The 27,499-nt window shown below is 35.0% G+C and overlaps 1 protein-coding gene and 1 long non-coding RNA gene across 23 annotated transcripts in view; one reads left to right on the top strand and one right to left on the bottom strand.

Moving 5' to 3' along the window:
- ZBTB20 (zinc finger and BTB domain containing 20) overlaps positions 1-27,499 on the top strand; it is a 777,345-nt gene that overhangs the window by 281,114 nt on the left and 468,732 nt on the right. For all 22 annotated transcript variants that reach the window (XM_073893708.1, XM_073893699.1, XM_073893648.1 and 19 more), the window contains one exon: positions 15,038-15,111. The gene's annotated coding sequence lies outside the window, so the exon portion shown is untranslated. The remainder of the gene's footprint in view (positions 1-15,037; positions 15,112-27,499) is intronic.
- Positions 17,983-23,353, bottom strand: LOC112826417 (uncharacterized). Its single transcript, XR_012380954.1, has 2 exons — positions 22,865-23,353; positions 17,983-18,150 (listed from the first exon to the last, which is right to left on the bottom strand). It is a non-coding gene; the product is annotated as an uncharacterized lncRNA (long non-coding RNA).

Below are 27,499 nucleotides of genomic sequence, written 5' to 3'. Positions count from 1 at the left end.
TGTTATAAATTGTAGTACAGAAAAATGTAAATCACATACTGTCAGGGAACTTACTTTCTAGTTGGTAGATAAGATACAAACAAGAAAAAAATGCAAAAGCACATCCTAATGAAATATTTATTTTTACAGTAGCTAATATAAATACAGTCATATTCTTGTTTTATATTTAACCAAATGTATTAGAATTCACAACATACCTTTTGTATATTGACCTCACCCTGGCTTCTTCATGCTTTTCCTATACTATTGTACCTTTACAATTATTTCTTCACTTGCCGCTTAAAAATTGTATTTACTTTTGCAAGACTTTTAAAATTCTCTTTGGAACAACCCCAGATAGACAAATGTCATGCACATTAATTTCTGAAATATTACCAGTGATAATTTGTCTCACACAAAGGTGACCCTGCTCAGCATTTAGAAATAGGAGTAGTGCAGGCTACTATAATTGTAGACTGAAAATCATTGCTTTCTGAATCTCTTATTTCATTAAAAAACTTGCCCTGATTTTTAGAACCATTCACAAAAGAATTAACATGTAAAGTAGGAGAAATCCAAATCCTAACATGAAGTTAGCATCTCTACTAAATGGGAATTTTAGCAGTAATCTTTGGTATATTAAGGCAGTAGAGTCTTCTACCTTGGGCTTTGATGAGATTTTTATATCATGGGAACATCTATTTTAAATTTTGTGATTTGATCTGTGTTCAAGTTATAACCTTAAAATTTTATCATATTTTGGAAAATTTATATCCCCCTCAATTTTTAATGCCTGCATTGCAAAATGTTTGTCACAGACCACAATACCTATCCCTGTGGAACTGTTATCCTATCTTAATTCAGAAGTAATACTATTGACTAAATGATACTTAGAGCTTCCAAACTTCAAGGCATTTTTTTGGCCACCATTCTCCCTAACCTCACTGTGAGCTTCCTGTGTGGTATCATTCATCTGAGGTCTTATTAAAATGTAAATAAATTACACCCAGCACACTTCCTCTATTTGCCCAGCTTGTTACTATATCGAAACAACTGTCTTAATGAAACACATATTGATGTATTGTGTATTTCCGTGCTAAACCAAAGTGAGAAGGAAGTTATGTGAATATATAATAGAACCCACTTCATAACAGTTTTTGTTAGAGCATTTTATGAATTGGAGATAATCTGAGCCATGGGAGATGATGTAATTCTACATGACAGATCATAGAAAGAGGATAGCTCCTTAGATAGAATTGGATTAGACTCTTGAGATACGTGCTTTCGGCCTTTTATAGAGCTTTACCTTTATAAGCATAGCTAACTCTCAGTTTTCCATACTAATACTATAGTATTGTGGTAAATATAGTAAAAATAAAAATAAACAACTTTGTTATCTAAAGTAATTTCTCTTTGGCCTCCGTATACAATATTTGACTTTTTGACATCAAATTTACCATTTTATTTTTGTTTTCCATGGGTTAAGGAAGCTATTTCTAACATCCACATTATGGAGTGAAAATGGTCTAACACTTGTGTAATGTTATACTTTGTTATATATAACAGATAATCTTCATAGGGCATGACTGGATAAAATCTAACTCATGTAATAATGAGCAGTAAGAATGAATAATAATAAGCATGAATAATAATAGCAGACCTATGAAATACAATAGTACTTGGTTAATTGTTAAATGAGTTTGTAGAAAATAACTATTATTGCTTGAGTACATACCAAATAGTGGGAATAGGAGGCAACTGAGTGGTGTGCAGGAGAAAAAGAAGCCAAATGGGATTAAAATTTGTCATGTTTGAATGAAATGCCGACATGACAGTAGTAATTGATTGTCTCTGTGATCAGACTTTCTGGTGTTTGTAATTTTTTTCTTATATTTTCCTTTTTTTTCCCAAGGGCATGTGTTAATTTTGTAGTCAGAAAAAATTAATGTAAAAATGTGTTATGTTATCCCCATTTGCAAATAATTCGTTGAGTGAACTATATAAAGTATCCGAGGGAGAGTGGAAGCCATGAACTAAATTTAAAGGCGAAGTGTTCCATTACGCAAGTAATCCATTGTCTCAGAACTTATTGAAGTTCTGTTATCACTTTCTCATTTTTTGAAAATTCCAAACTGGAGACAACTTAATTAAGGAAATAGTAATAATATGAGTAACATTATGTTCTGCTTTTTAACTCTGCTTAGGAAGAAAAGCTTCACTATGTGGAAAATATGATCTGATATATGTTGTTGTCAGCTTTGGAGAAAGACAGTGTTAGAAGCATTCTTTTTCTCCTGCTCTGTTTCAAAGTTGGTCTCCCTGAGAAGAGCTGTATATATGATTAACATCTTGTTTAGCCCAAGTCATGGAAACTCAAGTTCATGTGGTGAGGGCATTATGAGGAAGCTTACCTGAATATTTATGTAACATGTAGCAGTTAGAGAGCCAGCTAAATATTAATGGAATTAATTATATTTTGTTAGAAATACTATAGAAATATGTTATACTGGGCCTCTGTTACTTACATAGAGGGTTAGTACAACTTAGATGACCTATTTCAGCACAAATTATAAAAATAATTTGCTCCAAACTGATGTAGCTTGCGCCAGGGAGCATGGCTTCTAGAGTGGAGCACACCCCTAGATTGGGTGCCCTTGTATAGGGCACAACCTACACACTCAGTCATAGCTGCCCTATGTTATATGCTTTATTAATGGTTTGAAAATAGTTGCTGTTGCTCCATAGGTTCCAAATTGTTCTTCTCTTGCACAGAAAGCCAAGAATCACCTTCAGGTGATTTAGCAAAAAGATGCTTATCTAAGCTTTAAGTTAGTCTGGGACCCTGATGATACAAATCCATTACTTTGCTTCAGACATCTGATTTGAATAACACTGAGGGTAGAAGGAAATGAAATAAAGTCACCACAAAAGCATAGATGAGTTTATCAAGTCTGGTTCCTGGATGATCTAGGTTGCATTTGGAATTGCATCTAAAATTTTGGGGTATCTTACTATAACTTCAGATGGCTTGATATACAAAAGGGTAGATAAAAAGAGACATAGATCTCCTTGTTCTGAAAAGAAAGATGGTTTAAAAGGATACACATATATATGTTAAAAATATATATATATTTGAAAGTAAATAAAATATAGATGAAGTATATGATATAAATGAAGTAATTGAAAACTGAAACAAGGGAAAAACATAAGAATTAGACCTATGTATTAAAAAAAATCCTATAAAGAGTCTTATATACATTTACAAGTTGGATTCTTAATCATATGTTTTGAAGAAATACATTGCTCATACTCAGACTAGAAAGAAATATCATCCTCTGATAATCTTCAGTATATAAAGGGGTCACCATATTATATCATGGATACCATGATCAATATTCACTTTTATGAGGAACAAAGAGTATTTTGTAGGTATACTTCTGTTATAGCTCTCAATATAGATTGATAACATCTCAGTGATGTGCAATTTGGTATTTTCAGTCTTATAAGATACAGACCAGTTAAATGACACTCCATTCTGACATAATTCAAAGGAAGATTTTAGAATATACCTAGATCTAACCTCCAATAGAAGAACTGCAACTTTTTATAGATATTGCTTTTCTAAGTCATGCCTCTAATTTTTATTAGATAACAGTGAATTCTAGATTGTATTACTGGAAAACAGCTATTTTTGTTAATTAATAGCAGAAACAGTAATCAAGTTAGGGGTTGGGTTGAAGTTCTCTTATAGAAATGCAAAGCCTGGCAAAAACACACAGCCAAAAAAATGTTTACCTGAGAAATTAGCTGGAGAAGTGTCATTTCATAGGACCAAAAAAATCTCTGTAAACATTTGTTTTCATTCTCCTCTAATATACAGACAAATGGGAGATGGAGGCTCCAATTTCTTCTTTTCTTTAGCTTGGATATTGCCTAATTCTCATATTACAAGGTGAGGGAATTTTATCATATACTCCATCACCAGACTTTCTTGTGTCCTTAAGCAATTTATGTAATGTTCCATGCTTTATTTTATGGATTAGCTTCCTTATTTTCCAAATAGAAGTAGTAATATTTACTGTTACAGGTTCTTGGGTTAAAGGTGAATTATTATGACATTTTCATGAGATGAAGTTTGGTGAGTATTTTGATTTCTTTGACACTTTGTAAATGTGAAGGATTAATGTTGACCCAAAAACATCAGTAAGATATTCAAAGTTAATGCACCATACATTCTGAATTTCTACTGCACAACGTTTGCTGATTTTCCCATTCCTTTCAGTCTCTATGAAGAAAAAAAAAGTTTTGAAAATCCTAGAAGCAGATACTACGTGTTTATCTCATTTTATGTCATGTGTGATTTTGTAAATCTACTCATAATTTAAATGCTCTAGGAGAATCTGTTCTCAAGGGAATTTTATTGATCATTATGTAAAGCAAAAATCATTTTTAAAGTGCACATTACTCCCTGTTTCAATATGGGAACTTTCTGATTTACAAGAGTTATTTAAGTGCCCAGAGAAGCATATCCCTTTAGTATGTTCCTAAGGAGATATAGCCTGGGCATGCCACAAAACTGTGAGGGAATAAGTTGGAAAATACTAAGTTGATTCACTTAAGTATTTGGACCTATTTAGAGAGATTACTTAGCTACTATTTGGTATGAGATTAAGTCTAGTTGATATGTTCTCTACAATTGCTTGGAATCGGTTTATTCTAGATCAGTCCAGCTCCAAATTTTCTAGCTACTAATTATGAACCATGAAATGCTAGCTCTTCTCATTGTGTGGTTTCTCTCAGCACTGTAAAGTCATGTAGAATTCTTTATGTCCTGTGGGGGAAATATTGCACCCTCATACTCATCCTCCATCTACCTCCCAATCCTCATGATTGGCAGAAATTCCTAATCTCCAGAACTTTCAGACTTCTTAGAGATGTAGTGGAACAGGCAGTTGAGGATTTCACATACACATATAACCATCATGGAAACTTTCATTCATTGGCAGTTGGACCTCCCACACCCACCCATACACACACCCCTGCAGCTGGGCCTCCAAATCTTGCATTATAAGGAATAGAATTAGGCAGTGGTTATTTGCTGAAGGAATATCAAGTTTTTTATGGTCATTATATAAAAGGAGATCATAAATTATACCACCCAAACTGGATTCTTCTGAGAGTAAGAGGGGACATTTTAATTAAAGATTATGGTTAAATGACAGGCATAAGTGAGATCTGGTATTTTAGCTGGGACTACCTCCACTGCTTACCCTTCCCCAAACTCCATTGGCATAATAGATCTACCAGGGCAGGCCAAGCCACGAAAACTCACAACGTCCTGCTGAAATGGGCTGACTTGATGGAGTAAAACATGAAAAACCACATGCCCCTAGGTGTCATAAACAGTAGCAATCTCAGTGGTAAACAGGGAGGATAAACATTACAGCTAGCCTGAAGTTGCAGTTCAGGTTGGGGCAGGCAATAGACTGGAAAATTGCCAGAACTTTAACAAGGAGAATTGGAAAAGGAGACTGCTATAGTAGGCATTGATAAGTACATATCCCTGGTGGTTTGGAAGTCTACATGTATTACAGGAAAGACCAGAGACGGTCCAAGATATCCACGTACCCAAGGATGACCCTAAGGCCTCGTGCAAAGAGGAGAGAAGAGTGATCCCAGTAAAAAGTAAGAGCCAAGGAAGACATGTAAAGTGCCTGAACTTTGAATGCATTTCCAACCCATACACATATATCAGCAAAGGATGTTCTCTTATTGCCCTCAAGGTGTTTGAGGAGAACTCTAGACCAATCATTACATGTGAACTGCAAACTGTGCTGACATAGGGGCAAGGTTTAGCTAAAAAATAAAAATAGGAATTATAAAAACTGACCAGAGACATCAGCAGCTGCACAGCATGAGGGAGACAGACTCCACAGAATTAGATTGGTAAATCACTAAACAAACAAGTAAGTAGCAATAACAGCAACAATCTCCTGGAAGGAAAAATCAGAAGCCAGAGTTGCTATTAAATATTGTATAAAGTGTTAACTTGCAAGAAAAAAAAATCATAAGACATGTAAAGAAACAGGAGTGTGACAAATACCCTGTTACAAAAGCAGTCAGTGGAAACTGTATCTAGGTTGGAGGGGAAAGAGCAGATATTGAATTTAGCAAAGACTTGAAGGCAGCTATTATAAATATATTTAAATAACTAAAGGAAACCTTGTTAAATAATTAAATAAAATATTAATATACTTTTAAAATAAAGAGTATCAGTATAAAGATAGAAATTATTTTTAAAAGAAACAAATAAAAATTCTGGAGTTTAAAAGCACAATAACTAAAATGAAAAACGTTCTAGAGGGACTCAAAAGCAGATTTGAGATGGCAGAGCAAAGAATCAGTGAACTTGAAGATAACTCAATAGAAATTATCTAATTTGAAAAACAGAAAAAAAATGAAGAAAATAAACAGAGCTTCAGAGATCTGAGATACCATCAAGCATACTAACATGTATGTAACAGGAGAAGAGGAGAGAAGAAAAAGAAAGGGCAGAAAAAAATATATTTGAAGTAATAATGACCCCAAACTTGCCAAATGTGATGAATAACATTAATCTACACATATGAGAAACTCAACAAATTCCAAGTATGATAAATGCAAAAGGATCCACACATAGACACATTCTAGTCAAACTTTGAAAGTCAAAGAAAAAGATAAATTCTTGAAAGCACCAAGAGAAAAAAGACTCATTCAATACAGGAAACAACATTCTGATTAACATTTGACTTCTCATCAGAAACAGTTAAAGTCAAAAGGCAGAGGGACAACATATTCAAAGTGCTTAAGGAAAAAGATTATTAAAGTGACCATCAAGAATTTTATATTCAGCAAAACTGTTCTTCAAAAATGAAGATAAAAGAAAGATATTCCAAGATAAACAAAGACTGAGGCTACTTGTTGCTAGCAGACCTGCCTTACAAGAAATACTAAAGGAAATCATTTAGATTTAAAGGAAGTGACAACAGTAACTAAAATCCACCCAAAGAAATAGATTGCACTTATAATATTATTATGTAGATAAATATAGATACGGAATAAATATACAACAAAATTCGGTTCAAGAAAAAGGAAGAAAATAAAAAAGGTTAGGCCAGAAATCAATGAAATAGAAAACAATAAAATGGTAGAGAAAAATCAATGAAAACAAAAGTTCATTCTTTGCAAAGACCAACAAAATTGACAGATGTGTAGCTAGAATAACAAGGAAAAAGTAAAGAAGATAACAGATTACTGAAATCAGGAATATAAGCGGGACATCACTACCAATCCCATAGAAATTAAAGAGATTAAAAGGTAATACTATGAACAAATATATTCCTAAGACAACTTAGATAAAATTATCTAATTGCTACAAATGCACAAATTACTGAAACTGATTCAAGAAGAAATAGAAAATCTGAATAGATCTATAATAGCAAAGAGATGGAATTTTTAATTAAGTCATCCCACAAAAGTCCAGATGCAGATATCACCACTGCATCCTATCCATTATTTAAAGAGAAACAATACCAATATTTCACAAACTTTTTCAGAAAATTGAGGGAGAAGGAACACTTCTTAATTCATTCTATGACAGTAATATGCTGAAACCAAGCCAGACAAACATATCATAAGAAACCATTATCCCTCATGAATATAGACACCAAAGTCCTCAACAAAATATTCACAAATCAAATACAGCAATCTTTAAATGCACTATACACCCTGACCAAGTAGGATTTATCCTAAGAATGCAAGTTTGGTAAACATTCAGTAATTAACTATCTAATTAATTAATTAATGTAATATACCATATTAGTAGAATAAAGGAGAGAACCCTGTGACTATTGCAATGGATACACAAAAAGCATTTGAGAAAATCCACCATCCATGACAAAAACTTTCAACAAACTAGACTAGAAGAGGACTTCTGTAACCTGATAAAGAGCATCTCTGCAAAATCTACAACTAACATCATACTTAATGATGAAAGACTAACTGGTTTAACCCTAAGATTGGGAACAAGGCAAAGTTGTTAGATCTCACCTCTTCTATTTAACATTGTACTGGGGTGTCTGTCCAGAAAGATAAAAATAAATAAATAAATAGAAAAAGAGAGGAAAGAAAACAAGAAAGGAGAGAAGAAAAAAAAAAAACAGAACAGAAAAGAAAGAAATAAAAGGCATCCAGATTAGAAAGTGAAAAGTTAACACTTTATTTGCAGAAAATAAGTTATGTAGAAAAGCTGAAGGAATGCATTCATACACACAAACGAGTTCAGCAAGTTTATAAATTATATCTTATTTTGTAATTATACAAAATTATATATTATTATAGTACAAAATAAATTATATATTATTTTGTGATTATACAAAAATTAATTGTGTTTCCATATACTAGCAGTGAACAATGAAATTAAAAAAACAATTCTATTCACAATAGCATCAAAAAGAATAAAGGCATATTTGTAGAAATTGACAGGCTGATCCTAAAATTCATATGAAAATGCAAAGGATCCTCCAGAACAGTGAAAATAATTCTGGAAAGGAAAACATAGATGACCTATGTTCCTGATTTTAAAACTTACTATAAAACCTATAGAAGGAAGAGTATAGTACTGGCATATACATCAATGGAATGAAGTTGTAAATTCAGAAAATTAACCTTTATGCATTTGGTCAATTGATTTTGATAAAGGTGCCACAGCAATTTGATAGGGGAAGGAATAGTTTTTTTGTTGTTTTCAATAAATAGTAGTAGGACAATTGGTGCTAAGACTGTATGAAATATAAATGAATATCCATGGTGCTAGAACTATATGAAAAAAATAACTTTATAGCCTTACCTCCCACCATACACAAAGATTAATTCAAAATGGATCATGGACCTAAATATAAGAGCTAAAACTATAAGACTTCTATTAGAAAACAGGGGAAAATCTTCATGACCTTGAGTTAAACAGGGTTCTTAGATATGGCACCAAAGCATGTTAAAAAAAAATAAAAAACATAATTTGGATTTCAATAAAATTAAAAACTTTAATATTTCAAAAGATACCACTAAAGAAATGAAAAGAGTGGGAGAAAATTTGCAAGATTTATTATTTTTTTTTAGACTTTATTTATTTTTAGACAGAGAGAGAGCATGAGTGTGAGCAGGGGAAGGGGCAGAAGGAGAGGAAGAGGGAGAAAAGCAGATTCCCCACTGAGCAGGGAGCCCAGTGTGGGGCTTGATCTAATGATTTTGAGATCAATACCTGAGCCAAAATCAAGAGTCAGTCACTTAACTGACTATGCCACCCAGGTGCCCCTGCAAGATTTACTATTTGCAAATATATATCTGATAAAGGATCTTTGTCCTCATAATATATAAAGAATTCTTCAATAATAAAAAGACAAACAACCCAATTAAAAGTTGGGCAAAATGTTTGAATAAATATTTCACCAAAGAAGATCTAAGAATCACTAATGAGAATATGAAAAGATGCTCAATATCATCAATCCTTAGAAAAAAGTATATTAAAACCATAGAGAAATACTGCTTTATGCTAACTAGAGTGAATACAATAAAAATAGGCATGCAATAACAAGTATTAGTGAAGATGCTGATAAATTGGAACCCTCATACATTGCTGGTTGAAATTTAAAATGGTACAGCCAGGGGTGCCTGGGTGGCTCAGTCAGTTAAGCTGCTGCCTTCGGCTCGGGTCATGATCCCAGAGTCCTGGGATCAAGCCCCACACCAGGCTCCTTGCTCGACGGAGAGCCTGCTTCTCCCTCTCCCTCTGCCTGCTGCTCTGCCTACTTGTGTTCTCTTTCTAGCTCTCTGTTAAATAAATAAATAAAATCTTAAAAATATAAATAAATAAAATGGTACAGCCACTTTAGAAAATGGCTTAGCAGTTCTTAAAAGTTAAAATAAACTGGGGCACCTAGGTGGCACAGTTGGTTAAGCCTCTGACTCTTGGTTTCAGCTCAGGTTGCGAGATTGAGCCCTGCGTTGGGTTCTGTGCTAAGTATGGAGTCCGCTTGGGATTCTCTCTCTCTCTGTTCCTGTCTCTTTCTCTCTCTCTGTCTAAAAATAAATAAGTAAATCTTTAAAAAATATATTTAAAAAAAGTTAAAGTAAACTTACCTTTATGACCCAGAAATTTCACTTCTTGATATCTACTCAAGGGAAATAAAAACATGTGTCCACACGCAGACGTATATATATGTCAGTGTTCAGAGCAGAATTATTCATAATAGTCAAAAACTAAAAACAATCTACATGTTCATTAACTGATGAGTGGATAAACAAAATCCACACAATGGAACACCGTTTGTCAATAAAAGGGAACAGGCTACTGCTACATACCACAACATAGATGAATATGAAAAGCATTATGATAAGCCACATGCATGACACCGCATATTGTACGATTGCACTTATATGAAATGTCCAGAAAAGGTAAATGTTTAGAGACAGAAAGCTGATTAGTTATTTTTTGGGGCTCTGAGTAAGAGTGGGTTGACTACCTAAGGACATGAAAGATCTTTCTGGGGTGATAAAAATGTTTTAAAACTGGACCCTGGTGATGATCACTCTAAATTTATTTAAAATCTGTAAGTTGTACACTTAAAAAGGTGAATTTTATGTTATGTAATTACACCTCAATAGACTGTTAAAAGTGAAATTATGCTAATTGAAACTAAGAAGAGGAAAACCTGGCAGACACTCTGTTAACCAAATGACCAAGATTAACATCCCCAGTGATAAGTCATATGGATATCATGTACCCCCTGATATGATGTTACAAAAAGAGCTCTTCATTCATTCACAAGCTAATCATGAGAAACATCAGACAAATCCAAATTATTATTTAGATTAGTACAAAAAATATCTGACCACTACCCTTCAAAACTATCAGGGTCATAAAAAACAAGAGAAGACTGAGAAATGGTCACAAATCAGAGAAGAGTTAGGAGAAATGGCAACTAAATGCAATGTGGTATCCTAGATCAGACCTTTGGAATAGAATAAAGATATTAGTGGAAAAACTGGTAAAATCTCAATAAAGTATGTAGTTAATAGTATTGTATCAATGTTCACTTCTTCCTTTGACAAATTTACCATCGTTACATAAGATTTTAATGTTAAGTAGTGAAGAAGATACAGGAATTCTCTGTACTCTCTTTACAACTTTTCAATAAAAGTGAAATTGTTTCAAAATAAAAATAATTTAAAAAACAAAAGAATGGGAGACTTATCAGTTAAAAGAGAATTATGATTTAAATGTAATGTGTGGATCTTGTTTAGATCCTAATTCATACTAACCAGCTATAAAAATGAACAAAGAACAAAAAACATTCAGAAGTCAATCATTTGACCTAAGATATTTAATAACATTAAAGAATTGCTATTATTTTTGATGTGGAATGATGATATTATGATTTTCAGAGGCCATTATTTTTTAGTACTACATACTAACATATTTGTGGATAGAATGATATATCTGGAATTGTCTTTAAAATGAGCCAGTGGAAGAAAAAGTGGGTGACTATAGATAAAAAAAAAGATGGCCCGTGGGTGATGAGTACCTGGTAGCTCATTGTACTATGCTCTCTACTCTTGGATGTGTTTGAGATTTTCCATAATAAAAATTTTTTTAAGTGAAAAGAAAAAAAGACTAAGAGAAATAATTAAAATATTATAATTTCCCTCTACGCTGACCACAGCAGGGCTTGTCTCTTAAAAATCATCTGAGCAATGTCAGAATGAATAAATTATAAGAGAGGTGAGTGAACTCTCAAAAACAATCTGAGCAAGATAAAATCGATGGTGAATAGTTGGGAGAACATTAAGAGAAACGCCTGAATTAGCATAGACCTCCTAAACTAGAGTGCTTTGTTGTTCTTTGCTTGAAGTTTTTTGACCTGGTGATATCTAAAACTCCTATGCATGTGAGGACTTTTTAAAAAGTAGAGTGTGGTCAGAAGCAGCCCTGTGTTACTAGTCAGTGTTACGATCTATAGTTCCTCACCCCCCTTCAGTTTTCTTTATTGTCTAGGGCTTTGTTTTTTGGACTTGTGAGTTACAGGATAGGTTACTGTAATATAATGCATTTGCCACTTCTCTGGAAAGCCATTCAGAATCTCTAACTAGTGCAGAATGTACAACTCTTTTGCTAAAGGGTCTCTGCCAAGAGAAGCATTCTTCCGGGCTTTGTAATTTGCATTGATTACTGACTGAGCTGTTTCCCAGTGCATCACTGGGTGTTGACTGTAATCTATAAAGCTTTACACAGTTTTGTCCTATTTAAAAAAGTCTGACACTGGTGGTCAATTTCAATAATGACCGAGATCGATCTGGGTGACTTTAAAAAATTTTAACAGATTTTGGGACCTGAAATGTCAAGAACAAGTTATTGATCACACATAGTCTGGAAATCTACTATTTTAAAGGTGGGTACAGTGTACAGTACTGAACTGGTAAAAAACAGGAAGTTGAAAAGTAGGCAGTATTGCCAAAAATGTTCTAGCTCTGACTTTGTGCTCCCTAAACTAATCCAACATGCTTTCAGAATATTTCACTTCCTTGATGACCATTTTTACAGTTTCTATCCAATACTTACCCCCACATAGTGACAGAGTTAATGATTATCTCATGAGGCAGATATGAATAGGAACAGTATTCATATCAAAGACAACTGGTCCCACTTCCAGGTCCATCTTTGGGCCAAGATATGTAGTCGCCAACAGTGAGTTGGCGACTGTATTTTTTGAGTCCTGGCGCAAAGTAAGATCCATCTGTTTTGCCCAGCCGTTTGCCTGAGTGCCACAAAATGGTCCTGTTATTAGTCTTATTTGTGGTCCTATTTGAGGTTAAAGGATAATATAAATAAACTTTAGTCCTCCTTGTGATGAATGTAGCATGGGAATTAAAAGTGGTGGTGTTGGTAGTGGTTAAGTGATGTTGCGTCTCTATTTTCTCAGTTGCTCTGTTTTCTTTGGATTGGGAAACAGACATTTAAGAATGAGTTTGTCATCTGGAAGGATAGTTGTGACCAAGTTTCCCTCAACAGGATACAAGATGTTATTTTTGAGCTTCATTACCCTCACCAAGGGGGAAAAAAAAAAGAGAGGGAAAAAATAAGGAAGAAAGTGAAAGTAAGGAAGAAACATGCAGAAACAGAAGTGAAGAGAAAGGTCAAAGAGGATGAGGAATACATGAGGAGACAAGAAGAATGTAACATAGCAGATTGCCTATTCATAGAAATTACTTTATTATTTTGAACTGATAGTTCAGTTAACTCAACATCTGGTGAATTGAGGAAAAGGAAATCTGACTGATTAAATTGAACTGCTAGTTGTCAGTTAAATAGTTTATATATTAATATGCAGCCTAGTTTCCATCATATTTTCCCATATGAACTAGATAGTGAATCAGTTTTTCACTAACCATATTTGAGCGGTGAGTAGAACAATACCAATCGGTGATTCAGATTTATGTAGAGGTGGGCAGTTTTTATATTTCTGAATTGATTATTGGGGATTATTGTTATTCCATATAATTTCTGAGCCTGAGTTATTTTTGTCAGTTTCTTTTATGAATGTTTTGCTACCTTATAAGGAAATATGTGCACTCCCCTCCTCTCATTCAATTGTCCCTGACCGCCTCCATAATTTCTGTCTTTACACTGGTGCATTTTTAGTCTAACTCAGGCATGTGAGAAGCAGGGGAAAAGTTTAGTCAGTCAATGTCAGTGATTTTTTTTCTGATCCATTCATGGATGGATTTCATGAATCTGTACTAGTTTGCATTTAAAATCTATATATATCAAATAGACACAATACCTAAAATATTCTTCCATATACTTGAAGGGAAAAAAATAGAATTCATAAGTCAGATGAGATACATTTTCTAATAATAGATGCAATTTCAGGGGTGATTTATGATCATGCTCCCATATGTAGAGATATTAAAATATTACCTTGCACTGATGTGAAGTAGGACATAAACACACCACATTTAGTGCTACAAATATATAAAAAATGTACTGGCATGCTGTGAAGTAAAAGAAAGATAATTGTATTATCTTCATTTTACACGAAAAAAGGCTATATTTTTCTAAATCCTGTAGTGTCAGTTATCTAAAGCTAAAAATAGGGATGACTTAATCTAGTCTGTTTTTTTTTAAACTGTTATCTTATTTAGAGATGGTGTTGTATGAAGAAAGAAGGGATTGAAAATATAGTGTGACATTTTAAGCCCAAATATTTATGACATAGTTGGAGATTTTAATGCCTGCACTCTTAATTTGAAGATTAAAAATACATGTTAAAAAATGTGGTTCGGTTTTTTAAAACCAGGAGGTCCAGTTCAAATCCTGATGGTCTTCTTGTGCTGCTTCACACAGCAGTGGCTGCATCTAATAAGATATATGTATATATGATGTGGTATCCGGCATGCTAAGCCCACCATACATTGCAGTGGGCATTCTGTATTGCTAAATATGTTCATTTACCTCTACTTCACCATCTGCCTCGCCACCAATGCAGCCACTTGAAAGCAGTAGATCTAACATTTTTTTTCCAATTCTATTTGAAATCATAATTTTCCTTCAACATGTATATTCAGATAATAGATTTTCTTCTTTATTCTCTAAAATTAACATTTTATGTAATCTTTAGGCTGTGAAATTGTTGTTGAGTAGTTTTTTAAAAATCAGATAGAATTTAGCTGAAATTCAGAGGCACTGAGCTTCTAGTCATATCATTATAAGTCCTAAACAGGGAGGCATATTTTGTTTTTCAGAATTGCTTTTTTTTTTTTTCCTCTTTAGATCCTTTTCTTTTCATTAAAAAACTACTCTGGGAAGAGGGTTTTTTTTTTTCCTTAACAGAAAAAAAAAAAAAAGCCACGCTTGACTGATAATGCATTGCTTTGGATGGTGAAACATTATGAAAGTTTAATTTTTAATTAAATCTGAAATACCAATTATAACTGAAAGAGATTTTAACCTGTTTCTTTTCAGACTGCCTGAAGTTACATTTAGAGACTGAAATCACTGCACCTTAAAAACAAAAGATTGAACTGCACTGCATTCCTGTAAGTGAAAGCTTCCTGTACCTTCCTGCTCTGTGATTCTGTGACCAACCCAAGAAAAGACAAAAACATTGGTAACATAGTAACCAGGCATGAGTAAAAATTTGAATATCCCTGAAGAAATATATGTTTAAATGATTTCCTTCTATAAAAAAAAATTTGTTGGGCTCAATATTCAGTATGTCTTTTTTATTCAACCTAAATTGTGAATCCTTTTTTTTTTTTTCCTGGTTTGAATTGCATTAGGGAGGGTGTCACCCACTGTGCATCCACACAGTGACATACACCGTGACAGGAGGGATTCTCACATTTTTGTTCAAGTCCCATTGAAGGTAATGGATTTCTTATGGAATCAAAGTAGATTCCTTTTTCCTTTGTGATGTCATTAGAAATTTTTAGCCTTTGTGTCAATGGAAATGGAGAGAAAGAAGTTCATGATGACATCACAAGATTCTGTTGCCTTGAGGACTTTGGGCAAAACTAAGTAAAATGCATAATTCCCTTGTGTGCGTGTGTTCCCCATTCTGCTATGAAGCAGTCAAAATAGCACATCTTATGTCTTCCCGTGAGCTACAAGGCTGTCTCTCAGAGCCCCATTGTTCCATAAATGCATGTCAGAGTCTACCACAGTCTGGTCTACCCTTATTTAGCTGCTGTTTTGTCAATGTACTTGGAAGAACAATTAACACTTGGGATTTCAATGTCTGAATAACAGGCAGTGAATAGAACCCGAGCATATAAAAGAATCAGACGCCCAGGGTAAGAAAACAGAAGCTTATAGTTGGTGGGGGAAAAAAGAAAAGCATTTTAATGCTGTGCTCAAAGGTTGTGAAATACTATGAGAAAAGTCAATCTTTTTTTTTTTTAAATTTTAGATCAAAATGTATGTTTTGATAATGAAATCCAGAAGGTTATGATGTCTTCCTAAGTTTTGCAGTTTAATGTGTTGCAAGGTCTTTCCTTAGAGAGTCTTAAAACACTGAAATAACATCCATCTCCTTGAGTCATTGTTGGAAGGCCGGATGCAGGGTCTAGTGCACCGTGGCTTTCAGAGTGCCACCGTGTCTGTCCCACAGAGTGCAGTAAAGGTGTTTCACTTTCTTCCATTTTCACTTTGGTTCACTGTACTCTTTCATTATTGGCTATAGTGCTTGTGTATTGACTGCTGATAGTCCGGAAGTTGTTTAAGTATCTCTATGTATGGTGTGAATTTCTGCTAGGTCCCTTTTTTGGTGGGAGGAGAGAGATGATGCATGGACAGAGCAAGATCACCCCACTGTCAGGGTAGCTGATGAATGGAAAGGGAGCTTATGCATGGTGCCCACTGAGCACAGTGCTTGACTGGAATGAGGGAATGAATGATGCTTGTTGTTATTTTTGTCATAACTGCAACAGTTCAAACCCATAGACAGAAAGGTCTCCAGAAGCAGGATCTGTTTCTTACTCGTTTTTTAATCTCCAGTGCTTGGCATAATAATAGTAATGACGAAATATTTACTGTTATTAATACAATTATAAAATGTGTTCATAGTCAGAACTCTAGGATTTATTCTGTCAGAGAATATTTATTGTGGAGAGGCGTTGAGTAAAGTTCTTGACAGTCAGGAAGACAATTTTAAAGGAATTTGTCAAAGGCAAACCAGCTGTTCATCACATCACATTAGGCATCCGTCTCTTGGTCTTTCTCATTTACTTTACACTTCCTTCTCATCACCAAGATGAGGAGGGCCAATTCATACCATATCCTTTTTTCTGTGAAATCATCTCCAGCAGTTTTCCACTTAACTTATGTGTCTTAGATCCCATACATTGAAGTTGTCTCCAAAGATGAATCTACCTGACTCCAGGATGGGCTCTTCACCTGTTGGTGCGGTGAATTGCCGTGCGGTGAATTGTGCTTCAAGGAAAGAGGCATATAGAGGCACATGTACGATAGATATGGGGGCAACAGGCCTGGGAAGTCACCATGAGAAGCCTCAACTTTCAGTGCATAAAAAGCCAGGACCAGTTTCTCAGTTTCTCAGCATGAATAAGACCACAACATTCTTTAGAACTCAGAACCATTTGACCCCTGCTGACCCCTTCAACATTTAGCTTTCTGGTGGTTTGGGGGTTTTTTGTTTTTTGTTTTTGTTGTTTTTGTTTTTGTTTTTTTGCATAAAGTTCTCTGCCCTCCCACACCAATTTTAATTTATTTCCAAAAGGGGTCCCTTCATTTTTATTAAATCAGCTGCTGATGATGCAAATTAAGGCTTTCATAAAACTTGGCCTCTGAGGCAAAACTAAAATGATAAAATTTAGGCTTAGTGAATTATACCGTTATCATGTTGAATAACATTTAAGGACATCAAAGAACTTTATCAACACATTTCATATTTTTTAAGATTACAAAATTGAGGTGAAAGGGATTTAAGGGTAAAGCTTCATCAAACATTATAGGTACAAAGGCTGTAAGAAGCAGAAGTCCTAATAATCTCATTTTGAAATAAGTATATTGAGGCCCAGGGTAGTGTATGCAAGTTACCCAAACCATAATGATTACCAGTGCAGATCATCCTTTAGTCATCTAGGCCTGGGGCTTTGATCTTTCCTCTACACTCAGGGTCTGAGCGGTGTTTTCTGAGGAACAAATTGCCCTAGGTTCATTTTATGAGACCCTTTGAACTGTAGTTCCCTCCATAGACTAGCCCAAAATTAATATATAAGAAGTTTTCTGGAAATATTCATAGTTACCAAAAAATGTGGGGTTTTTTTTCATTTTTTTCTGTACATTTTGATATCATGCCTCTGGTTGTACAGTGAGTCACGTAGACGCAAATTTACTTGGTTGACTTAATATTCTTTATGACAATTTACAAAGTGGAGAGAAGACCATTAGAAACTTCAGTAGTTTAATTGTGCTTACAGGAATGATAAAACTAGTATTCTGAACAGAGCCATTGTGACATGGAATTCAGACTTCCCAAGAGTGTGCATCACGCATGGTGTCAGAATGTCACTGTTGCCAGGGATCATTTCTGTCAGAGAAAAGTTTTTCAGAGTCTGAAAAAAATGAAATAAATGTTAATAATTTAAAATGAATTACTTGCTCTAGTAATTTATTTCAGGTTGCCTTTATTGGATTCTGTCATTTAGCAATCTGAAGAGACCAGTGTAGGAACTTTTCTCTTATTTTACCCAGAGTTAAGTCCTGGATATATCTTAGTTTCTTCTTCAGATTTATTTTATACCTTCCCAACCTTCCTATCCCCATGTGAAGAAGCTCAAGTTTCTATGTACGAAATATGAGTGCTTATGTCTTTGTGCCCCAAATGAGGAGATGGTGTTCTGTCTTAAAAAATCCCATGGAGGGCGCCTGGGTCCTCAGTTGGTTAAGCGACTGCCTTCGGCTCAGGTCATGATCCTGGAGTCCCTGGATCGAGTCCCACGTCGGGCTCCCTGCTCAGCGGGGAGTCTGCTTCTCCCTCTGACCCTCCCCCCTCTCGTGTGCTCACTCTCTATCTCAAATAAATAAATAAAATCTTTAAAAAAAAAAATCCCATGGAAGCTTTGGCATATAGAGAAGGAAGAATTGAAGCATAAGGATGCCAGAGCAGGGCCTTGGATGTAGGTGCACAACAAGGTTCTCTCCTCAGACCTCTTCTCTCTTTAATAATAAATTAAAATTTATTCTGTGCCTCTTATGAACAAATCATTTTACCAGGGTAAATAACGTATACTTCCTGTCATCAAGGACTTCATAATCTGTTTGGGCAATAAATACATCTTTCTTAAAGACAGAATGTTGTATGGGTACAGTAAAGTAAATAGGTATCATTTCCTTTGGAGCATCAAGAAATTATCTGGGGCACCTGTGTGGCTCAGTCGTTAAGCGTCTGCCTTTGGCTCAGGTCATGATCCCAGTGTCTTGGGATCAAGCCCCACATCGGGCTCCCTGCTCAGCGTGGACCCTGCTTCTCCCTCTCCCACTCCCCCTGCTTGTGCTCGCACTCTCTCTCTCTCAAATAAATAAAATAAAATAATTAAAAAGAAATTATTTGATATTCACCAGTAGCCCAAGTAGAGGGAGTAATGAAAATGAAAGCTAAGGGAACAGTGAAGAGTGATGGTGTGATCTGAGAATAGGATGCTGGTTGGAGCCAGTGTTTTCCAAAGTGTGGGTTGCAAACCATTCATAGGTCATGGAATCAGTTTAGAGAATCATAGCCAATATGCTTTTAATGAAATAGTATCAAAGGGAGAAATTTATAAAAAGAGTGTGTTACATATTTTTAAGACAATGGATTGCAAAATAAATATATTTCTTACTGGGAATCATGCCACCAAAATATGAAAGCAGATATAAAGAAGATCAGTCTTTTAAATACTCAACTCACATAATCCTAACTAAGGGATAATATTATTTTCCACCTCTTTATATACGAGAAAGTGGAGGGATTAAGCAATTTGTTCCAGGTCATACAGCAGGTGAATGTAAAAGATAGAATGTGAATAGGTCTGTCAAACTCCATATTCATACTCTTCCCATGATCTGACACTGCTTTTCAGGGTTGTATGACTTCAGTTATTACACTACTGATAACTTACACATCTACATCTCTCGTCCTGATATCTCTCCCAAATTCCAGTCCTATATTTCCAATGTCCTTATTTAAATCTTCGAATAGATATCACACTAGTTTTCTCCAAGTCAGTACATCAAAATTGAATTTATCCTCCTAGTGAAAATTAATCATCCTCCTTTTGACTATATTAATTTTCTGCATCTCAATTGTCCAGGTCATCTTGACTCAAAATATGTCATTCTTGCTTTCCTCCACCCCCCAGGTGTCCAGTAAGTGGCCGGGTCTTGTTAATTCTCCTTCCTTGGTACCTCTGTCTTAGGTTTTCATTTTCTCTTGCCTGCAATAATCTCCTAATTGAGAGAGACAGGGGGAAGGGAGACCAGTTCATCCTAAACACTGCTGCCTCATTAGGTTTCCTGAAGCAGGAGTCCTAAGATTATGTCACCCTTGTTCAGACAAAACTTTATTTTATTTTATTTTATTTATTTTATTATGTTATGTTAATCACCATACATTACATCATTTTTTGAGGTAGTGTTCCATGATTCATTGTTTGCATATAACACCCAATGCTCCTTTCAGTACGTGCCCTGTTTAATACCTATCACCAGGCTAACCCAATCCCCCTCCCCGCCCAGAACCCTCAGTTTTGTTTTTCAGAGTCCATCGTCTCTCATGGTTTGTCTCCCCCTCCAATTTCCCCCCCTTCATTTTTCCCTTCCCACTATCTTCTTTTTTTTTTTTAACATATAATATATTATTTGTTTCAGAGGTACAGGTCTGTAATTCAACAGTCTTACACAATTCACAGTGCTCACCATAGCACATACCCTCCCCAATGTCTATCACTCAGCCAGCCCATCCCTCCCACCCCCCACCAATTCTAGATTAATCACCAAACCATTTCTAACCAATATTTATGACCATCTAAAATCTAATTCTAACCTCATTTCTGACATTCTTTTTTTTTTAAGATTTTATTTACCATTTGAGAGAGAGAGATGGGGGGGCATGAACAGGGAGAAGGAGCAGAGGCAGAGGGGAGAAGCAGGCTCCCCACTGAGCAGGGAGCTGGATGCGTGACTCAGTCCCAGGACCCTGGGATCATGACCTGAGCCGAAGGCAGACGCTTACTGACTGAGCCACCCAGGCACCCCCTGACTTATTCTTATGTTTTAATATACCACACGCAGAACAAATTTCCTCACCACCACCACCACCACCCCCCTTTATTAATATTGTTCCTGCCATCTTGGATGTCCATTATTCTGTTTTTCCATATGCAAATCTAACCCATCCTTCTGGGTCTATTTTAAATGCTATTAATTCCATGAAACCTTCCCTCTTTGACCTAGCCAGAAATAATTCACTCTCCCCTGTTTACCGAGCTCACTTAGCACCTGTAGTGGCTCTGCTGACAATTTGATTTTGGACTTCTAGCATTCAGAATTGGGAGAGACTATATTTCTGTTCAGTCAACAAGTTTTGGTAATTTGCCACAATAGCCTAAGAAACTAATGTAGCATTTATTTACACTTTTTTTTGAGACTTGAATTGCTTTCTATATTTTTTAATGATACTTATGTTCAGGCTTTATCTCTTTACTAGAAAATGAATTCTTTAGGGATAGAGTCCATATTTAATTAACATTTCTAAACTCTACAAAATCTATCACAGTAGAATCATTAAATCATTGCCCAACCATGCTTAATCTGGGGAATATAGAAACGATCCCTTAGGCTCTCATGGAACTTATAGTGTCCTAAGGGAATCAGACATTAAATAAGTAAACAAATAATTACAAAATTACAAATTGTAGTCCATGAAAAGAGCTAATAGATATGCAAGACAGTAATGCATGGGAAAATCTGTTATACTATCCATTGAGTAGTCAGGAAAGAATTCTTATACAAAGTGTAATTTAAGTTGATAGTTGAAGCACAGGAAGAATCAGGCAGGTGAAGAATTTGGGGTGAGGATAGAAACATACAAGGAAGAGAAAGCTCCAGACAGAAACAGGATAGACAATGCCCTGAAGCAAAGACAAACTTTGTGTTTTCAAGGAAATAAAAGGATTCCAGAGTGGCTAGAGGGAAGTAAACAAAGAAGAGAATATTATCTATATTTTACTTGACTAGAACAAGATGAAAATAATTCAAAGGTAAATAGTATGTACAAGCTCATAGCAACTATATATTTATTTTGAATCCTTGCCAAAGGTTTACTTCTAAGTTTGAGGGGGGTTTGGATTTCTGAAACTGAGATCAGTAGTTCACAACGTATTTCCATCTGCATACCCAAAGTAGATTCCTGACAACCTTTAAGATAAGGTCAAGTTAATTTTATTTCCTTTCTAGTTAATAATTATTACGATTCTGTTGTTGGTTAATGAATCTCTTATTTTTGTTTATTTTTAAGTGCTAATTGCACAATGTAGGAATGAGGACCAAAAATGTGTTTTATTCCTAGGATGTATTTTTAACATGTTACCCTTAATCTTATTTTTAATTTTGATGTATTTTATCATGTGCAATGAACAGGGGCCTGGAGGCATAGAAAGCCTTGAAATGAATATCATTATCTTCATTATTACACCTTCATTATTACTGAATTTCGGGATTAAAAACAATCCAGATTATTTTAAAGTATGATGCATTAATATCATGGAATACCACTAAATCAGAATGGAGGTATTGGTTTGTTTGCAAAATGGTAGAAATTATGCCCTTTTGCCAGATTAAAAAAAAGGGAAAGAGAAGAAAAAAGGAAAAGAAATATAGTAGAGGAAATGTGAAAATTAAACCATAGAGAAGTAGGTTAAGTTCTAAAGATATGAGGATTTATCTGCTTTAACTTAGTAAAAAGACAGAATCATAAAAAGAATCATAAAATATTATAGCAACAGGGAAACTTAGGAATTATTTATTCCAGCCTCCTCATTTTAGAGATGAACAAAATTCAGGCCTAGAATTCCTTTCTAAGACATACAGTTAAATAGTTAATGGCAGGGATGGAACTGTAACCCTAATTCTTAGGAGGTTTATTAACACAACTAAACCAGCTAATCAGTTATCGACACCCCTACCATAACTCTTTCAAGGTCTTGGGTGGAGAAAAGAATATTAAGTACAGGAGATGAGTCTACAGACAAGCTTTAATTAATAAAAATCTGAACAATATGTATTACTCACAATCTGTTTACTTAATGTACCAGATGCTTTGTGAAAGTTGTCTTTAATCCTTGCTACCACACTCAGCAACCACTCTGCAAAGTAGGAATCATTTCCATTTTATAATGAGAATACTGAGCTCCAGAAAGATTAAGTAACATCCAAGATTGCAAAGCCAGTAAGTGAATTTGTACTGATGCCAGGCCTAACTGATTCAAACTCTGTACTATCTCCTGCTTGTTGTTTTTATCTATTGCATTTTGTTATCGCCTTAGCTCATGTGGTTACACAGGTCATTAGTTCTCTAATACTCCAAACATTGAAAAAAAAAGTTAGGAAGAAAAGAAAGTTAGATTTAGCAGGTACCCTTTCTGCATAAAGTTCTTCACATTTAATTCCATCAATAGTACCTCAAGATTAATGTTATAATCCTTAGTTTAAAATGTAGAAAACCAAGGGTCAGTGAGATGAAATTGCCCCACACATCTTAGTAAAAGCCTGAGCCAGAATTCTAACACAGATCTGTCTGATCCCAGGTGTTCTTTCCATTGTTACATCAACCTCTAAGTCTGCTCTTCTCCTGGATGCTGGTTAGTCTTCTGTGGTCCTCACACCTCATCTCCTTATCTGGCAAAATAGAATTGTAAGGCATGCTCTCATAGACTTCTCAAGAAGGAAGAGAGTGTGTTGAGAGTGTGCTTTTATAATTAAGTTTTATTACCTTGTCTGGAAATAAATACAATGACCCATATATGTTTCCTTCTTTGAGAAATGAGCTAGGAAGAGAGGTTGAATCTGTGACATTACTCTTCCATCTCTACATTATCTTGACTCACTCTGTGTCTGTGCCCAAGACCCCAATCATATCACAGATAACAGTACCACCTATATCATACTTGAATACACCTTTGAAAAATAAAAGAAGTAAAATTATTGTATTTATGAGGCGAATACAAAGGAAGAAGTTTTGTATTTTCCTTCTCAAAACTAACTTATTTGAAGCCTTGGAAGCCTGATTAGAGATATAGGTTAATGAAAGAGCTTATTGTTAACTGCTTCTAGAAAAAGTGCAAAACTGAAAATCCAAACACACTTATGAATTGTTAGATTGTTTTCTAATGACCAATGAGGACTACATTAGAAGTGAACTTCTTGGTGAAAGCAAGAGAGAGAGAGAGACAGACAGGGAGAGGGAGGGAGGAAGGGTGGGAGGGAAGGAGGGAGGGGGGAAAAGGGGAGGAGGAAGATATTGGAAACAGTTTTTTAATGGCAGCTCCCACTCAGACATGATCCTGAATTTCCTGCTATGTGTCATCTTTAGCAGCACTGCATGTATACACCTTCATTTCTGAGAAGGTCATTTTCTATTATCAGATAATATACTTGAACAATTATTCTAAAACCTGTTGTCACTATGGAATGGCACAATATACAAAAGTTTATGGTGATTAGAAGTGATGCTTACCTGTTAGGGTTCTACAACTGTTACTTTATCCCTCTGTTTCTTGAGTTTGACTTCCAAGTCGTTCTATGTGAAAGGGTCCATTCAAGTCTTTTAAAATAACTCCGTGAAAACCATCTTTCCTACTTGCAGAAGGGACTTTGTTCTTTGGCTCATCCTTGCACTTTGCAATATGTTGCTAGTAGCCCTAAAGCAGAAAGTACATTAATATATCATTTGAACTGCTGGGTCTCATCAGGAAAAAAAAAATGTTCTCAACAATCTTATAATATTTTGTTAAAAATTCAATTCTGGTTCAATGTTTTGTTCTCGAAGGAATTTTGAATGAAGAAAAGCTTTTGTAAGAGGGAGGATGCTTATCTAATCTCTTCAAGACTGGTGAGAAACAATCAGGAGACTTGTGACTCTGAAACAGTAAATTTCCAGGGAATTAGGCACACGTTTCTCAAGAACAATAGTTTTACACGTCAGGTTGCAGCACATTGGCTCTAAATGCACCCCTTCATGTATCCCAAATGGCAATGTGAAAGCACCATTCTTTGAGTCAAGTGGAGAAGGGAAGAGGCCATGCTAAACTGACATTCTTTCAGGAGGTCATGAGAAATTGAATACAGAATGAACTCAGTCTAATGATTAGTATCAGATTCTCAGAATTATAAACCTCCTATGTTAAAATGTCCTCAAAGATATAGGAAAATAAGTTTGCTCATGTTGGTAGTTATAAGGACTAGAAAATTAAGATTCTTGACAGTCATTTACTTGTTTGCAATTGCACTAAACTTGACCATATGAAATTTGCTTAACCTTTGCTACAGTTTTATTGACCTATTCTTTGCTTAACTTATTTGAATATTATAGGACGTTATTAAATAATCAGCATATGTCTAACATTGTTATCATTGCCCCTGTTGTTACTATCAGAATTCTCTTTTCTTCTCTGGACTAGGGCTGGCAGGAACAGCCGAGAACCTGGGTTACACATTTCACACTGTATCTGTCTTAGCTTCCTGCGGCACTGGAAAGTGGGAGGGGCCAACTAGACTGGCGGCTCTGTAAGTTAACTTAGACTTACCTGGAAAACTTGTCAGTGAAGCTTTATTCATAAGCCCTTTTAGCAGATAAATAGTTTGCATGAAAAAAAACTTGTTTTTTAAATAAGTACTAACTCATGTTTCATGAGACTTTCTGATTGATTACATCATACTATCCACATTATCATTGCAGTTACCACGAGGGAGGCAGCAAGTGTAATGGAAACCAAAGAGTATGGGGCTGACTGTCTGGAGACTTAATTCAGGCATTGTCAGATAGTTTTGTCTTAAGATCATTTTCCTTATCTGTAGGGGACACTTTTCTCGATCCGTGCAGACATTATACAAAGAAGCCAAATGATATATATGAAGTATTTAGAGCTCTATGGAATAAGGGTAGTTCATAAATATCATGTAGTACTATTACGGTAAAAGTATTAGCAGAATTATAAATCACTTTGAGGTCTCCAGAGTAAGGTACTTTATCTGAGGCCTTCCTGCTTAGAAATTAGTTTGTTTTTTGAGTTGCCATATAGGGAGGTACTCTGTTGCTGCTAAGCACTGTTCATACATTGGAAGCAATGACTAAGAATGAATTGCCAGTAATATGTTACTCTTTTTATTTTTAAAAATTTTTCTTTATTATTGTTTTTTAATGTTATTCCTTTTAAAGATTTATTTTAAAAGCATTCTTTACTATAAATTCTCTGAGCAGTTTTTCTTAAATTAAAAAAAAATTAACTATTTTATCTCTCATATTAGAGAGTGAATTGCTTGAGGTAAAGAACCATGAGTGATTTACTAATTTTCTCAGTTACTAAAACTGGTACCAGATAGATATTCAGTGTTTGTTCAGTATCTTGTGTAAAAATTTAGTAAAATTTTAATAAACATTTTTTTGAAAAGGATATTGAATTTATTAATTTGACTACATATATACCATATGATATGGACAGATGTTATTGAAGATTATATAGCCATTTGAAAAAGAATGAATTATATCTATCGCTATTGATCTGGGAGGATGACCATAATTTATTAAGTGAAAAGAACAAATTTTCAGGGTAATGACTATTTATGAATAAATTTGTTGCACATGTTCTATGACCATATTCTTCACAATGGCCATCTCACAGGGTTGAGAATAAAAAGGGACTGATGGAAGATTATTAATTTTTTCTTTAAACATTTTTATTGTTTCATTAGTTGTAGTGAATATCTATTATGAAAGTAAGTTTGAAAATGAATATATAAAATTATTTTTTAAATTGCTTTTTTTAATTTTTTTAAAGATTTTATTTATTTATTCATGAGAGACAGAGGAGGAGAGAGAGAGAGGGAGAGAAGCAGAGGGAGAAGCAGGCTCCCAAGGAGCAGGGAGCCCGATTGCTACCTTTTGTTTCTTGGAAAATCATCCTGAGAAAAATAATCATACAGAACTTTTAATTTCATTGTGTTGCCTCAACCTCCATAATACAGAGTAAAGCACATAATCTAAATAGAGTAATTCATTTACTCAACAAGTATTTCCTGAGCTCTGTGATGGTACTAATTCTTGTTAATAAGTATGATGTATATGTGTAAAGCTGAGCTCTTTCATGATACAAGGTTCATACATGGAATCATATACAAAGAACTGATAGTTGAGCAAGCAAAAGTTTATCGTTTATCTGAATATATAACCTATAAATTCACCAAAAAACTTTTTGGGTTTCGTTGGTTTTTTGTTGTTGTTGTTTTGTTTTGTTTTTTGCCATCTCTGTTATCTACAATACATCTCTCACAATAGCTGCCCTGAAGTTCCTGCTGCCTTTCTCTCCTCTTCAAGAGCTCTCACTAACCCTCCTTGGCCCAGGTCAACTAACTTTTCTGCTCACTTCCCAACTCCTTGCTGGGTCTGTCTTTTTCTTCCCTTTCTGATGATTTCAGGCTTCTTTCACTCACTGAGGAGGACAAGAAATAGAAGAGAAGAGAAGAGAGAAGAGAAGAGAAGAGGAAAGGGAAGGAAAGAAAGCAAGCAAGAAAGAAAAGGAGAGGGAGGGAGGGAGGGAGGAAGGAAGGAAGGAAGGAAGAAGGAAGGAAGGAAGGAAGGAAGGAAGGAAGGAAGGAAAGAAGGAAGGAAGGAAGGAAGGAAGGAAGGAAGGAAGGAAGGAAGGAAGGAAG

The sequence above is a fragment of the Callorhinus ursinus genome, unplaced genomic scaffold (assembly GCF_003265705.2).
Source record: "Callorhinus ursinus isolate GAN/ISIS: 27379988/994484 unplaced genomic scaffold, GSC_fseal_2.0 scaffold1, whole genome shotgun sequence".
NCBI lineage: Eukaryota > Metazoa > Chordata > Mammalia > Carnivora > Otariidae > Callorhinus > Callorhinus ursinus.
The sequence above is the reverse complement of the archived record's forward strand: the minus strand, read 5'-3'. Positions and strand labels throughout refer to the sequence as shown.